At 39.0% G+C, this 15,305-nt stretch overlaps 1 protein-coding gene across 12 annotated transcripts in view; it reads left to right on the top strand.

The window, feature by feature from the left end:
- The window catches only part of C10H9orf3 (chromosome 10 C9orf3 homolog), a 394,233-nt gene continuing 379,845 nt past the window's right edge, over positions 918–15,305 (top strand). For 11 of the 12 annotated variants that reach the window (XR_002336297.1, XR_002336299.1, XR_002336292.1 and 8 more), the window contains exon 1: positions 918–1,022. The gene's annotated coding sequence lies outside the window, so the exon portion shown is untranslated. Of the gene's footprint in view, positions 1,110–15,305 lie in introns of all 12 variants that reach the window. The other variant, XR_002336293.1, reaches the window with a different exon arrangement.

Here is a 15,305-nt window from a genome sequence, read left to right as displayed (position 1 = left end):
TTTTTTTTTTTTTTTTTTTTTTTTTGTCTTTTTGCCTTTTTCTGGGGTCGCACCTGCGGCAGATGGAGGTTCCCAGGCCAGGGGTCTAATTGGAGATGTAGCCGCCAGCTTAGGCCAGAGCCACAGCAACACGGATCTGAGCCGAGTCTGCAACCTACACCACAGCTCAGGGCAACGCCGGATCCTTAACCCACTGAGCAAGGCCAGGGATCGAACCCGCAACCTCATGGTTCCTAGTTGGATTCGTTAACTACTGAGCCATGACGGGAACTCCACAAGTAGTATTTTTAAACAAATGGCTGCATTTGTGGCACATGGACGTTCGGAGCCAGAGGTTGAGCCACAGCCAATGCAGAAGCAACGCCATGTAGTTATGCTGTGAGCCACAAGGGAAGTCCCTAACCATTACTTGACAATGGCAGAGTTGCCACAAACCTTCAGTTTGCTAAAACTGCAATACCTGTAAAGTGAAACAAAGTGAAGTGCAATAAAACAAGGTATGTCTAAAATATCTTTGTTGAGTTATTCAATGTTTGCTTTCTCAACAAAATGGTAATGTCCATGAAGTTAGAATAGCGTCTATTTCGTCATCGCTGTACCCCAGATTCTATCTATGACAGTGCTTGCCTGGGACACAGTAGGACTTTAATATTGTGGTGGAACGAACAAGTATGTAGACAGATATACAAAAGGCATAGCAAAATAAAGAATAAAAAGTCCATGTCTGCATTTCAATAACATTTTTTTTTTCTTAAGTGCCTATAAGGTTTTGCAATTGGGAATAGCTGGGTAAGAGGGAATCCCTGCAAAACCCAAACTAATTTCTCTTTCGCTCCTTCCTAAACCAGAGGGAGCTCCGCGCCTGCGCAGACCTCCACTCCCCCCGCCTCTTCCCAAGGGGGCGGGGTCAGGCCTGCTCCAGCCCAGGCGCGCGAGGATGACGTCACTCGGCGCGTGCCCGGGTAGCCCGTGGTAACACCTAATCAGCGGAAGTGGAGACCCGTGGCAGGCGGCTGAGACAGGTAACCTATGTGCTCCCTGTTGGGTCCCTGCCTGTCTCTCCTGCGGCACTGAGATGGTGGCGGGGTCGGCAGCGTCCCACCTTGAAGGTGACCGGGAGCCCGCCCCTACCTTCATCTTTCTTGAACAGCGGGGTCCCCATTCCTCTCAGTCCTCCAAACTCCTGAGGCTGAACCCGGTCTGGGGACTGGGCTGAGCGGGCTCCTCTTCTCCGCCTCCTCCCTCGGCGTTGCTGTGGGCTCTGAAGGGCCTCTCCTTGGTGGCTCAGACCTTTTCTCAGACTGAAGTTGCCTCCTCCTTCCTCTCTTACCTCCAGGCCCACCTCACCTGCTTCTTTCCGCTCCTAGCCCCACGGTGCTAATCTCCAGTCTTGTTTAAGGAGACAGAAATTTCCTCTTCTGTCCTTTTTCTCTTGCAGTGATACCTAGCTACCTCCCCTCCTGCCTGAGAATCCGTACTGAGAGCTCCAAGTTTTGAGTTGAGTTCTTGTGTTCCTAAGGAGCATTCGTTCTCCATCAGTGTGGAGTTTTGCTTATTAAGTAAGGCATGTATTTATTGGCTGAGGGGGTGGTGCAATAATGTGAACAGTTATTGTGATAATAGATGGTTCACATGGCATCCAGTTAACTGTTGAGATAGATAAAACATTTATAGCCTTTCCTTAAAACGCTGCTGTCCCCGTATTTCTTTTTGGTTTTCAAGTAATGATGCTTAATCAATTATCCTTGCAAGGGTAGCCTTCAAAATAAATAAGCAGCAGAACCCTATTGAAAATGTTTTGACCGCCAACAATTAATAAGTTTCGTATTATTGATAAAGGACTATGGGTTATTACAAAACCAACCAGAACAGATGTGGGAGGAGACACAGGATTCTGATATTTTTTTATCTCATAGATGCTTTGGTTTTATATTTTCTTGTATTTTTAGTACATCCCATTTTTGCATAGAGCATATGGTACTTATTCTAATTCTGAGAAGCCCGTGAATGACTTGACAGTTGGTAAGATTAGGCTCTTATATTTGGGGGACAAGGTAGAAAAGATCGGAGAATAATAGTAGTCATTCATTATTGGCCAGCAGCTATATTCCGGGAACTCTTTTCCACACTTTGCAGGTGTTTCTTCCTTAGCTTACACAAGAACCTGGTGAGTTAGGAATTAGTATCTTCAGTTTATAGAGAAGGAACTTTGGTTCAGTTTTAGTTTAACTTTCCAAAAGTTCATAGTAACTATACAGTGTAGACAAGCTTGATTACAGATCTAAGTATGGCTTGAAAGCCTGTACTTTTTAAATAACTCTACCATGAGTGATCAAATTCTGAGCTTTTTACAATAATGAGACATAATTCTATGAGTTTATTCACTCATCCAAATGTTTTGACACTGTCTAATATATTTAGTATTAGGTTCTCATATACCTAGAATCAAAACACCTGGAAAGCTTAATTTATTTATGACCCCCCTACACTCACACACATACCCCACATACATATCCTACTTTTCTTTAAGAATGAGATAAATGGCAAATAAGATTGCTCAGTACCTTTCTGTTTGGGGCTCTGAGGGAATGAGTAATTTTTTTTTTTTTTTTTTTCCTTTTTAACAGCCGCACCTGTGGCATATGGAAGTTCCAGTGCTAGGAGTCAGATTGGAGCTGCAGCTGCAGGTTTGTGCCACAGCCACACCACCACAAGATTTGAGCCTCTTCTGTGATTTATACCACAGCTTGTGGTCACACTGGATCCTTAACTCACTGAGTGAGTCCAAGGATCAAACCTCATGGATACTATGTCTGATTGTTAACCCACTGAGCCACAACAGGTACTCTGATTTTTTTTTAATCTTATTTTATTGAAGTATAGTTGGCTTACAATGTTGTGTTAATTGCTGAAGTATAGCAAAGTGATTCAGGTATACAAATATATATTCTTTTTCATATTCTTTTCCATTATGGTTTAGCACAGGATATTGAATGTAGTTCCTTGTGCCGTACAATAGGGCCTTGTTGTTTATCCATCCTGTATGTAATAGTTTGCCTGTGCTATTCCCAAATTCCCAGTCCTTCCCTCCCCCTCACCCTACCCCTTGGCAACTGTAAGTTTTTTCTCTATGTCTGTGAGTCTGTTTCTGTTTAGTATATATGTTCATTTGTGTCATATTTTATCATATAATGATATCACATGATTTTGTCTTTCTTTTTTTAACTTAGTATAAGTTCCAGGTCCGTCCATGTTGCTGCAAATGACATTATTTCATTCCTTTTTATGGCTGAGTGGTATTCCATTGTGTATATGTGTGTGTGTGTGTACACACACACACTGCCTCTTTTTTAATTGTTAGGTTTTAATTATTTATTTTATTTTATTTTATTTTTTTCTGCACCGGTGGTGTGTGGAATTACCCAGCCAGGGACTGAACCAGCACCACAGCAGTGATAACACCGAATCATTAACTACTTGGCCACCAGGGAAGTCCTTTAAATTTTTTTTTAAATTTGTATTTATTTATTTTTATTGTTATTTTATATATCACATCTTCTTAATCCATTCCTCTGTCAGGGGACATTTAGGTTGTTTCCATGCCTTGGCTATTGTAAATAGTGCTGCTATGAACACAGGGGTGCATGTATCTTTCTGAATTATAGTTTTGTCTGGATATGCCAGGAGTAGGATTGACAGATCCTAGGACAACTCTATTTTTAGTTTTTTGAGGAACCTCCTTACTGTTTTCCATGGCGGCTGCACCAATTTACAGAGCGTGAGTAATTTTGGACAGTTGAAAGTTTTACCCCTTTAAGAAGTGAAAATTATTGAAGGTTTTGGGTGGAAAATTTTGAAATGCTCTAAATAATTCTTTGCCCTCTTAAATAGTAAGCATACTGAACATATTTTAACCTTCCCTTAGTCTCAAGAGTAGTCATTATAAATCTCATTTATTGTTGTGTTGTACTATGATGATTTTCTCAGAGCTTTTGTTATATTTGACACCCCCCCAGATACTTTGTATTTTGAGTTTTCTTATACTTTATGTAGTCTATTCCTTATTATCACCAAGAGATTGTAAATCATAGCAATTAAAAATAAGGACTGGGAACCACACTTGGTAGATTCAGATCCTTGCTCTGCCACTTACTAGCAGGACAGTGAGCCCAGATAGGTTAGTTGACCCCTCTACACCTCAGTTTCCTCATTCATAAAATGGGAATGATCAGAATACTTATTGTCTGAGATTGTTAGGAGGGTAATGTGAGTTAGTAGTATATGTAAAGAAGTTACAACAAACTGGGCATATTGTAAGAGCCATATAAGTGTTTGCTAATATTATTAGTCTGGTTTTGGCCTTTCATTCTTTGAATATTGCATTTGAGTTCTTTGAAAATTGTATTTTTAAAGTTTTAATTTAATTTAATCTTTGTTTTTGTTTTTCGTTTTTGGTTGCGGCATGCAGTGACTTGATGTGGGATCTCAGTTCCCAGACTAGGCACTGAACCCAGGCTGTGGTGGTGAAAGCACTGAATCCTAACCACTAGACCACTAGGGCACTTGCTGAAACATTTTTTTAAATTGATTTTTATTTTTTAAAAGTGAGGTATAGTTGATTTACAATGTTCCGTCAGTTTCAGGTGTACTGCACAGTGATTCAGATATATACTTTTTCAGATTTTTCTCTAAGTTATAATATCTATGCTATACAGTAGGTCCTTTTTATTTATCTATTCTGTATATGTAGTAGTGTGTATCTGTTAATCTCAAGTTCCTAATTTGTCCCCCTTTCCCCTTTGGTAACCATAAGTTTGTTTTCTATTTCTGTGAGTCTTTTTCTGTTTTGGAAATAAGTTCATCTGTATCCTTTTTTTTTTTTAGATTCCACATGTGATATTATATGATATTTGTCTTTCTTTGTTTGATGTACTTCACTTAATATAGTAATCTTAAGTTGCATCCATGTTGCTGCAGATGGCATTATTCCATTCCCTTTTCGTGGCTGAGTAATATTCCACTGTATAAATATACCACATCTTCTTAATCCATTTCGCTGTCAGTAGACCTTTAGGTTGCTTCCATATCTTGGCTGTTGTAAATAGTGCTGCCATGAATATTGGGGTGCTTGTATCTTTTCTGATTAGAGTTTTCATCTTTTCTGGATATATGCCCAGGAGTGGGTTGCAGCGTATAGTAAATGTTTTTAGTTTTTTAAGGAACCTGTACCAATTTATATTCCCACCAACAGTATAGGAGGGTTCCCTTTCTCCACACTCTCAAGCATTTGTTATTTGTAGATTTTTTTGCTGATGGCCATCCTGACTGGTGTGAGGTGATACCTCACTGTAGTTTTGTAGTTTTGATTTGTATTTCTCTATGAAAATTGTTATTCTTTGAATGGTATTTGCTATGTGGTACTTACAAGTTTATTAGAGAATTAAATTATCCTAACTAGAATCCCTTATCCTAAGCCATAGATTAATTTATTAAATTCACTTTCATTGTGTCTTTGTAATACAGTATGCCTTTTTCTTAGAGTGTTTGGAGTAGAGATTTCAAATATTTCTCTTTATTATATGTATCAAATATATTTTTGAATATATATATGTAGGTTTATTTCTGCGCTGTCTGTTCTGTTGGTCATGTGTCTGTTTTTGTGTGAACAATGCCTCTTGAAACTTCACGTTTCATATGTGGTATGAACTTAACACCTGGTGATTTGATTTGACTGTGTGAGTTCCTACAGGATCAAGATGGAGATATCAACTGAAATAACACTGTTATTGAGCTATGAACAAAATACCTGGTAACAGTGTTAAATTGGAGCTTAAGCATACATTATGGTGTTATTTTTATTCTCATCTAATATTTAGTCAAAAAATAGTAAGGAAAGTAGTACCAATGATAACATTATCTAGTATTTCTGTAATTTTTACAGTATGGTAAGCATTGTTCCAAGCAATTTACCCATGTACTATCATTGTTCTGTTTTACAGATAAAGAAACTGAGGCACAGAGGAATTAAATGAATTGTTTAAATTCTGAGGCTGGGAAGTGGTGAAATTGGGATTTGAACCCAGGCTGTGGGTTCTAGGGTTGATTTATTTTAAACTTTGAATTGACCATTAGGTCATGATCAACTTTGCAGTGTAAATTGTCTTGCCTGCCACACTTTCTCTACCCTGTTCTTTGAAATGATCTTTAAAAAAGAATATTACTTCTGAGGTTAGCAGGCAGTGGAAGAGCAACTGAACCCAAACTGTCAAAAAGGTAACAGGTGCTTCTCATTTGAATAGGGTGATAGCATTTTGATGGAATTCAGCCTGCATTTTCATAGCTTAGTTCATATCATCTTTTCCTGAGAGCCTTGTTTTTGAAAAGGAGCAGATTCTAAAACTTTTTTATGATCTCATATTGTATATATTGTGTTGATGTTTGACTTTAGATATTGTGCAATTCCCATACTGGTGTTCTGTGGGTAGAAAGAGCTTTTTGTTCATAAAGTTATTCTTGACTGTCAGTGTGGTTTATAGCACACTCATTTTGTTGCTAACTCATTACTCTGTGTTGCTTGATTCCTGAAGAAATTACTTTGAAATAGCATTTTTATATACATAATCAGTTTCATTATACTTTTTTCTTGGCTCTTTCTTTTGCTTACATTTTATTTCTTTGACACTTGGAATCGAAGGTTTAGATTTTTGAAACTGATGGAAATCAGGATGTTCTCAGTATATTTTGGCAGCAAAGGGGACATATCAGCCTGTTTCTTTTGGCACCAATAATATCTTGCAAGTATGGTGTATATTTGGAAGTAGGAACTGTCTGAGTAATGTCTTATAGAAATAGAATTATAGAATGAATGTTAAGAGTTCAGAGGTCCTTAGGTATATCCTTTTTACCCTTCATTTATCAGTTGGAAATCTGAAGCTTGAGATGATTAAATGATTTGTCTGCATTTACACAGTATTAGAATCCATTTTTTAAATGGTATGCCAGTATTCTGTGTTCTTTTGAATCATACCTCATTGTATTTGTGTAGTATTCTCTCTCTCTCTTTTTTTTTTTTTTTTTTTTTTTTTTTGCTTTTTAGGGCTGCACTCGTGGCATATGGAGGTTCCAAGGTTAGGGGTCTAATCGGAGCTGCCAGCCTACACCATAACCACAGCAGTGCCAGATCAAAGCCACATCTGTGACCTACACCATAGCTCACGGCAACATTGGATCCTTAACCCACTGAGCGAGGCCAGGGATTAAACCCACAACCTCAGAGTTCCTAGTCGGATTCATTTTCACTGCGCTATGACAGGGACTTCTGTATTTGTGTGGTATTCTTACTTATGAGAACTCCAAGTTTTTTTTTTTTTTTACTCATTTATACTTATTTATGATTCTTATAATAATATGTCTGGGTAAGAGATAATGACATGAAGTAGGTTGCAGAGAGAATGAACTGATATGATGGATCCAAGAGATACTTTGATTAAACTGATAGGACTTTGCAGTTGTTTATGTGTAGGATGATTCCCAGGATTTTAGTGTGCTTAACTGGGTAACTGGTGATGTCGTTCATTAGGAAAACTTAGATCAGGTCTAGAAGTAGGATTCAAAGTGACTAGAGCATACACTGCACAGACAAGTGAGCAAGATTGAAGCTAGAAGTACAGGACACACCAACGTCTAAGAAGTGGGAGAAGGAGAGGTCAAAGAGGTATGGAGAGAATGGTATTGCAGATACCAAAAGAGGAGAAAATTTTAAGGAGGACATGGTAATTTGTGTTAATGCTCCATGATTAAGGACTGAAAGCACCCACTGAAGCTGATAACTAGGAAGTCATTTGTTTCCACTGTGGCGCTTGTGGCTTAGCAGGGATGGGAGTAGTAGAGGTAGTCTGAAAGAGAGATGGAGCAATGGACAGGAGTGAAGAGGCATTTGGCTTTCAGGAGAGGGATGGGGAAGGAAAGGTTTTTGTTCATTTTTTACTTTTTTCTTTAAAAAAAGATTGGGACCTTTACTTATTTCTGAGGTGGAAAAGGGCTGGGAAAGAGGATGACGTTGAGATAGATGCCTTAGGGTGATGGATAACTGATGAAGCAGGATCCAGGAGGAGACCAAGAGAGATGGCATCCAGAGCAGTGGCATCCAGAGATCAGAGTTTGCTGGGGCAGGAAGGAACTTCTTCCTAAGAGGGGTGGGAAGAAGGGTGGGGATGTTAGCTGTGGGTTTGTCATATACGGCCTTTATTATGTTGAGGTATATTCCCTCTGCGCCTACTTTCTGAAGAGTTGCTTTTTTTTTAAAATCATGAATGAATGTTGAACTTTATCAGAAGCTTTTTCTGCATCTATGGAGATGATCATGTGATTGTTATTCTTCAGTTTGTTCATGTAGTGGATCATGTTGACGAAGGTATAGATATTGAAAAGTGCTTGCATCCCTGGGATAAATCCCACTTGATTATGGTGTATAATCCTTTTAATGTATTGTTGGAGTCGGTTTGCTGGTACTTTGTGGGTTTTTTTGTTTTTGTTTTTGTTTCGCTTTTTCGGGCCACATCTGTGGCATATGGAAGTTCCCAGCCTAGGGGTCACATCGGAGCTGCTGCTGCCGGTCTACGCCACAGCCACAGCAGCACCAGATCTGAGCCATATCTGCAACCTACACCACAGCTCATGGCAGCTCTGGATCCTTCACCCATTGAGTGAGGGCCAGGGATCGAACTTGCAGTCTCACAGATTCTAGTTGGATTTCTTACCACTGAGCCACAACAGGAGCTCCTGCTAGTATTTTGTTAAGGAGTTTTTCATCTATATTCAAAAGGAATTTTGACAGGTGTCTATTGCCGTTTTGTTCATTGTTTTCTGGTTGCTTTTGTGTTTTGTTGTTGTTCCTTTCTTCTTTTGCTCTCTTCCTTCTTGATTTGATGACTATCTTTAGTATTGTGTTTGGATTCTTGTGTGTGTGTGTGTGTGTGTGTGTATCAATTCCAGGTTTTTGGGTTGTAGTTACCATGAGGGTCATATATAACAACCTCTGTATATGTGGTTATTTAAATTGATGATCTCTTAAGTTCACATGTGTTTTGGCCGCCCTTCATTTTTACTCACTGCCCACTCCTCACCAAGTTTAATGTTTTTGACATCATATTTTACATCTTTTTATTTTGTGTATTCTTTAACTACTTTTTATAGATAATAGATTATTTTACTACTTTTGTCTTTTAACCTTGCTTTTAGCTTTGTGTGTTTGCTGTATGTTTGCCTTTACCTATGAGATTTTTTTTCTTTCATAATTTTCATGTTTCTGGTTGTGACCTTTTCTTTTCCACCTAGAGAAGACCTTTTAACTTTTCCTATAAAACTGGTTTAGTGGTGCTGAACTTTTTTTTTTTTCCTTGTCTAGGGCCGCTTCCTGCGGCATATGGAGGTTCCCGGACTAGGGGTTGAATTGGAGCTGTAGCCGCCAGCCTACGCCAGAGCCACAGCAACCCACTGAGCAAGGCCAGGGATCAAACCTGCAACCTCATGGTTCCTAGTCGGATTCGTTAACCACTGCACCACGAACTCCGGTACTGAACTCTTTAGCAGTGCTGAACTCTCAGCTTTTGCTTGTCTGTAAAACTCTATCTTTCCTTCAAATCTGAATGATAACCCTGATAGGTAGAGCATTCTTGGCTATAGATTTTTCCTTTGAATATTGAATATATTCACTTTGAATATACCATGCCACTTGCTTCTGGCCTGTAAAGTTTCTTCTGAAAAGTCAGTGGACAGTCTTATGGGCGTTCCCTTGTATATAACTAGTTGCTTTTTTATTGCTGCTTTTAAGATCCTCTCTTTATCTTTAATTATATAATTTGTCTTGCTATGGACCTCTTTGGGTTCATCTTGTCTAAGACTGTCTTGTCTATTTCCTTTCCCAGGTTAGGGAGTCTTCAGTTATTATTTCTTCAAATAAGCTCTCTGCCCCTTTCTCTCTCTCTCCTCCTTTTGGGAACCTCTATAACATAAATGTTAATACACTTGATGTTGTTTCAGAGGTCTCGTAAACTATCCTCATTTTTTAAAATTATTTTTTCTTTTTCTGTTTGGCAGAATTGATTTTCAGCACTCTGTCTTCTACATTACTGATCCATTCCTCTGTATCATCTAATCTACTATTGATTCCTTCTAGTGTATTTTTTTATTTCAGTTATAGCATTCTTCGGCTTTGTTTGGTTCTTCCTTGTATTTTCTATTGAAATTCTCACCGTGTTCATCCATTTTTTTCCCCAAGTTTGTTGAGCATCTTTATGATCATTACTTGAAACTCATTTCAGGTAGATTGCTTGACTCCACTTTATTTAGTTCTTTTTCTGAGGTAATGAATTGCTCCGTCATTTGGCACCTATTCCTCTGTCTCCTTGTTTTGCCCAGTTCTCTTGTTTATGTCTACATGTTAGGTAGTTCAGTTACATCTTCTGATCTTGGAGGAATGGCCTTAATGTAGGAGATATCCTGTAGGATCCAGCAGCACATTCCCCTCTGGCCACCAGTGTTCTGAGGGCCCCCCCGTGTGGCTGTGTGTGCCCTTCTGTTGTGGTGAGGCAGACTGCCGTGGGCACACTGGTGGGCAGGGCTGCCTCTTGTGGGTCTGCAGGTCCACAGGAGGGCAGGGTAGGCTTCTGGTGTGGTTGGCTGCTGAGAGGTAGTAGGTGGTGTGGGGCTGCTGCTAGCCTGCTGCAGAGCAGGACCAGGTCTCCATGTGGCTATTACAGTATAGGGGGATGTCATACAAATTATTTTTCATGGAAGCTGATCTATTTGATATAGTATAAAAATCAGCCTCTGTTGGGAGTTCCTGTCATGGCTCAGTGGTTAACGAATCCAACTAGGAACCATGAGGTTGCAGGTTTGATCCCTGGCCTTGCTCAGTGGGTTAAGGATTTGGCATTGCCGTGAGCTGTGGTCTAGGTCTCAGACATGGCTCGGATCCCGCATTGCTGTGGTTGTGGTGTAGGCCAGAGGCTACAGCTCCAATTAGACCCCTAGCCTGGGAACCTCCATGTGCCATGGGTGCAGCCTTAGAAAAGACAAAAAAAATCAGCCTCTATCAAGGAATATCCTAAATACTCTAAATCTCCTACTGGTAATTAGCAATACTCCTACTTAAGTATGGAGCTTTCTAAGAAAAGGCTTAATTACCTCGATAAAGAGTGGTAACTAATTTTTCATATGAAACTGATTTGTTTTGGTGTTTAGGATCTAGTACCTCAGAGGAAAAATGGGTTGCTCTTTCTAGATTAAAATGAATGCTTTTGCTAAATACAGCATCATGCCAGAAGACAACCTTTTGTCAAAGAAATTGCACTGTTAAAAGCAGCGCCATTATATCCATCAGTTGCCGTCTAGTGGCAGAAGACATTAAATGATTTGTGTGCTCAATTTGCACCCATATTCAGTACTTGAACAAATCTAAGATTCTTCAGTGGTCACACTGGAGCAAGTGGATGCCCAAGGGTTTGGACTGTTGTTTACAATACATCTTTTTGATTTGGAACATGGCTTAACATCTTCTCTAAACAAAGCGAGTGTTCTGGATTTTGGAAATATCATGGTTATAGTATATGTTGTAATCAGTCATTTTCTTACAATCATCAAATAAAGGAAGTTATGTATACTTTCAGTACATGGTAAATTTTCTGTTATGCAATATTTGTAACATTTAGCTAGCTTATGGCTAACATTTTAAAAACACCCTTCCCTGTTGATGTAGATCTATATTCAGTCTCCAGGTTTACTCTTTTCATAAGCATGTATCAAAATCTCAAAGAAAAATAAACTGTTTAGTCTTACCTGTAAGACTCCCTAATTTTAACATGATTCCCAAATAGTTGCTTATAAGTTCAAATTGAAAAGATAATTGAGCTCCCAAAGATCTTCTAAAGATGTTTAAGCTTATCAAATGCATTTTTTATATTGCTCCCAAATACTTTTCAATTTCTAGGGATTTATTGGAATATCTTTCCTTAGGAAGGATGAACTGAACATAAACTAAATTCACCACTTGGAACCTGACACTGGGAGTATATTTTAAAGCTTGATGAAATGGATTTGAAAGAGAACATTTGTAGTATGTAAATTCTGGACCTATCTCTCAATGGAAATCTGTGTAATACAATCATTCACACGAAGGAACAGCATGTAAATATTGAGATCTGAATGTTTCTCTGTTTCTAGACATTCTTTTGATTGAGTCTGATTTTGAGTTTATACTTGACCTAATTGTGCCTCTAGATGCTGTACTCCTTTCTCAGTTTGTGTACAGTTGTAGTCCTATGACAATCGTCACATCATTAAATGCAGGGAGCCTGTCCTGATTTTGAGCAAGAGGAAGTATAGTTCCCTAAGATAGGAACAGATGGACTTCTGTCTTTCTGACAGCCTTCCTGCTGTAGGAAGTTAGTTTCAGGGTAGGAAGTGGGGGCTGTAGGGTCAGACAGAGGCCAGGAATTGGGGGAGGGAAAGGAAGGGTGTTTATCCTTGGAGTTGCCAAGAAGAGACAAGCTTATCATCTATACTGCGTATTTTGAATGATGGGGACTTCCTGCAGATACTACACAAGGATCCTACACAAGGAGCCCTACAACAGGTAGTTAGAGCATTTGTCAAATGGAGTCATTTTTTAGTATCACTGAAACTGGTGGAGGAAACCAGAGTTTGATTAAGCCAGTGAGTCTCAAGTCTGGTGTCTGGACCAGCAGCATCAGTATCACCTGGAACTTGTAAGTGCAAGTAGGTCTGTATTTTAACAAGATCTTCAGATGATTTTAAATGTATGTCAGGTTTGAAAACCACTGGCCCAGGAAATTCAAAGAGGTTGAGAATCAGTTTGCCTAATTGTGGTGGCAAAGTCACAGATTTGATTGAGAAAGAATGAGTGAAGACTTTATTGCATGCTGGAACGTCCTGTGATCGTTATATTAGTATGGCGTTTCTCCTACGGAATATGCTGTGTTTCAAGTTGAACGGCAGCATAGATACTGGCATCTTCATTATAGATAAGAATAACAAATAACACTTGTATTATAGGTAGAAAATACTCCTCTTCATGCCTACAGTTCCCACTGGAATCCAAATTCTACCAGATTGTAATAGAACTTTTCACCTTGCCTCCCTTTCCATTTTAAGTATTTATTCTTTGATTTTTAAAAAAATATACTTTATATTTGCAGTGACCTGTGAGAGTCCTGTTTTTGTGGTTTTAGGATGGCAAGAGTAGGTTCAAATAGCTAAGTGGTTCAGAAGCATTAAGGTACAGAAGATTACCTGGACATCTTATTTAAAATGTGGATTATTGGCCCCATCCTTGGAGATTTTGATTTAATGGTCTGACATCGTGTCTAAGAATCTGTATTTTTTTTAAAAAACTGAAGTATAGTTGAGTTACAGTATTATGTTAGTTTCTGATGTACAGCAAAGTGATTCATTATTTGTGTGTGTGTGTGTGTGTGTATGTATGTATTCTTTTCCAGTATGGTTTATTACAAGATATTCCCTGTGCCATACAGTAGGACCTTGTTGTTCATCTGCTTAATAAGTAGTAGTTTGTATCTGCTAATTTCAAACTCCCAATGTATCCCTTCCCCATCCTCTTTCCCCCTTGGTAGCCATAAGTTTGTTTTCTGTGTTTGTGAGTCTGTTTCTATTTCGTCAATAAGTTCATTTGTCTTGGGAGAGATGAAGATGGCAGAGATATAGAATGTGGCACTCACCTTCTCTCACAACACTTAAGTTCATTTGTGTCATATTTTAGAAGGTTTTTTTTTTTAATATTTTTTGTTTTTGCCACACCTGCAGCACCTGGAAGTTCCTGGGCCAGGGATTAAACCTGAGTCAAAGCAGTGACCTATAAGTCGCTGTAGTGACAACCCTGGATCATTAACCCACTGTACCACAAGGGAACTCCTAGAAGAATCTAAAGGAGTTTTTTCTTTTTGCTGCCTCTTGGCATATGGCGTTCCCAGACCAAGGATCAGATCTGAGCTACAGTTGCCATCCAAGCCAAAGCTGCAGCAACACCGGATTGTTAACCCACTGTGCTGGGCCGGGGATCAAACCTGTGTCCCAGCGCTCCCAAGATGCTGCCGATCCCATTGTGCCATACTGGGAACTCCAGGATCTATATTTTTAATAAGCACCATTCCCACCAGCCTTTCCCTCTCCATTTGATTCCAGGGCATGTGAGCTTCACACCTCACTTTGACAAGCACTGTGGTAGATCTCTGAGAAGAGCTGTGATTTGTCTGGTTATAAAACAAATGTTTTCATGAATTTCTGAGGATATTCACAGATGTTAATCTGAATTGCTAGTAATGAAGCTGCTGGCATGTGTAATGTTCACTGGAAATTGATGCTTGGGATAAAATTCTTTGAAAAATCATGAGTAGTCTCCCTAGATTAAAAATACCCCTGGAGACCACTTCGACAGTGTAATATAGCACACAACCACTTAGACTTAAAGGTTTTGTAGTTCTATCATTAATATTTTCTTTATCTTTCTTTCTTTTTTCACTTTTTAGGGCCGCACCCGCAGCATATGGAAGTTCCCAAGGCTAGGAGTTGAATCAGAGCTGCAGCTGCCAGCCTGCACCACAGCCACAGCAATGTAAGATCCAAGCTGCATCTGAGACCTGTGCCGCAGCTCATGGCAATGCCGGATCCTCAACCCGCTGAGCGAGGCCAGGGATTGAACCCGCTCAATAACTACTGAGCCATGACAGGAACTCCTATAGTTAATATTTTCTGAATAATCTTTAGGAAGCCCATCTTTACAGTTTTGGGTCTACATATTAAAGCTTCACTCAGTCAAAGAATAAATCAGAGCATGATGGAAGAGAATATGAGGTAAAGAATGTATATGTGTGTGTGGCTGGGTCAACTTGCTGTACAGCAGAAATTGACACAACATTGTAAATCAACTATATTAAATTTTTTTAAAAATAACTATATGATAAAAAAGGATAAGTTAACTTGAGAAAAATACTAGGGAAATGTATCTTTCTACATCTCCAAGCCATGTGCTTGAAGTCTAAAAGATATCAAGAGTATAAATGGAATTTCCATCGTGGCTCAGTGAGTTAAGAACCCGTGGCTAGTGTTCTTAAAAAAAGGAATAGAAAAAGAGTGTTAAGAAAAATAATACGTCATTGAGCCTACTGACTAGAACCCTAAGGTCACTTTCAGGGGCAGGAGCAGATTTATCTAAAATGATTTTTGATTTTTTTTTCTTGTATAGAATTATTTTTAAAAGTTGTTATATC

This window comes from Sus scrofa, chromosome 10 (assembly GCF_000003025.6).
Source record: "Sus scrofa isolate TJ Tabasco breed Duroc chromosome 10, Sscrofa11.1, whole genome shotgun sequence".
NCBI classification, from domain to species: Eukaryota; Metazoa; Chordata; class Mammalia; order Artiodactyla; family Suidae; genus Sus; species Sus scrofa.
The sequence above is the reverse complement of the archived record's forward strand: the minus strand, read 5'-3'. Positions and strand labels throughout refer to the sequence as shown.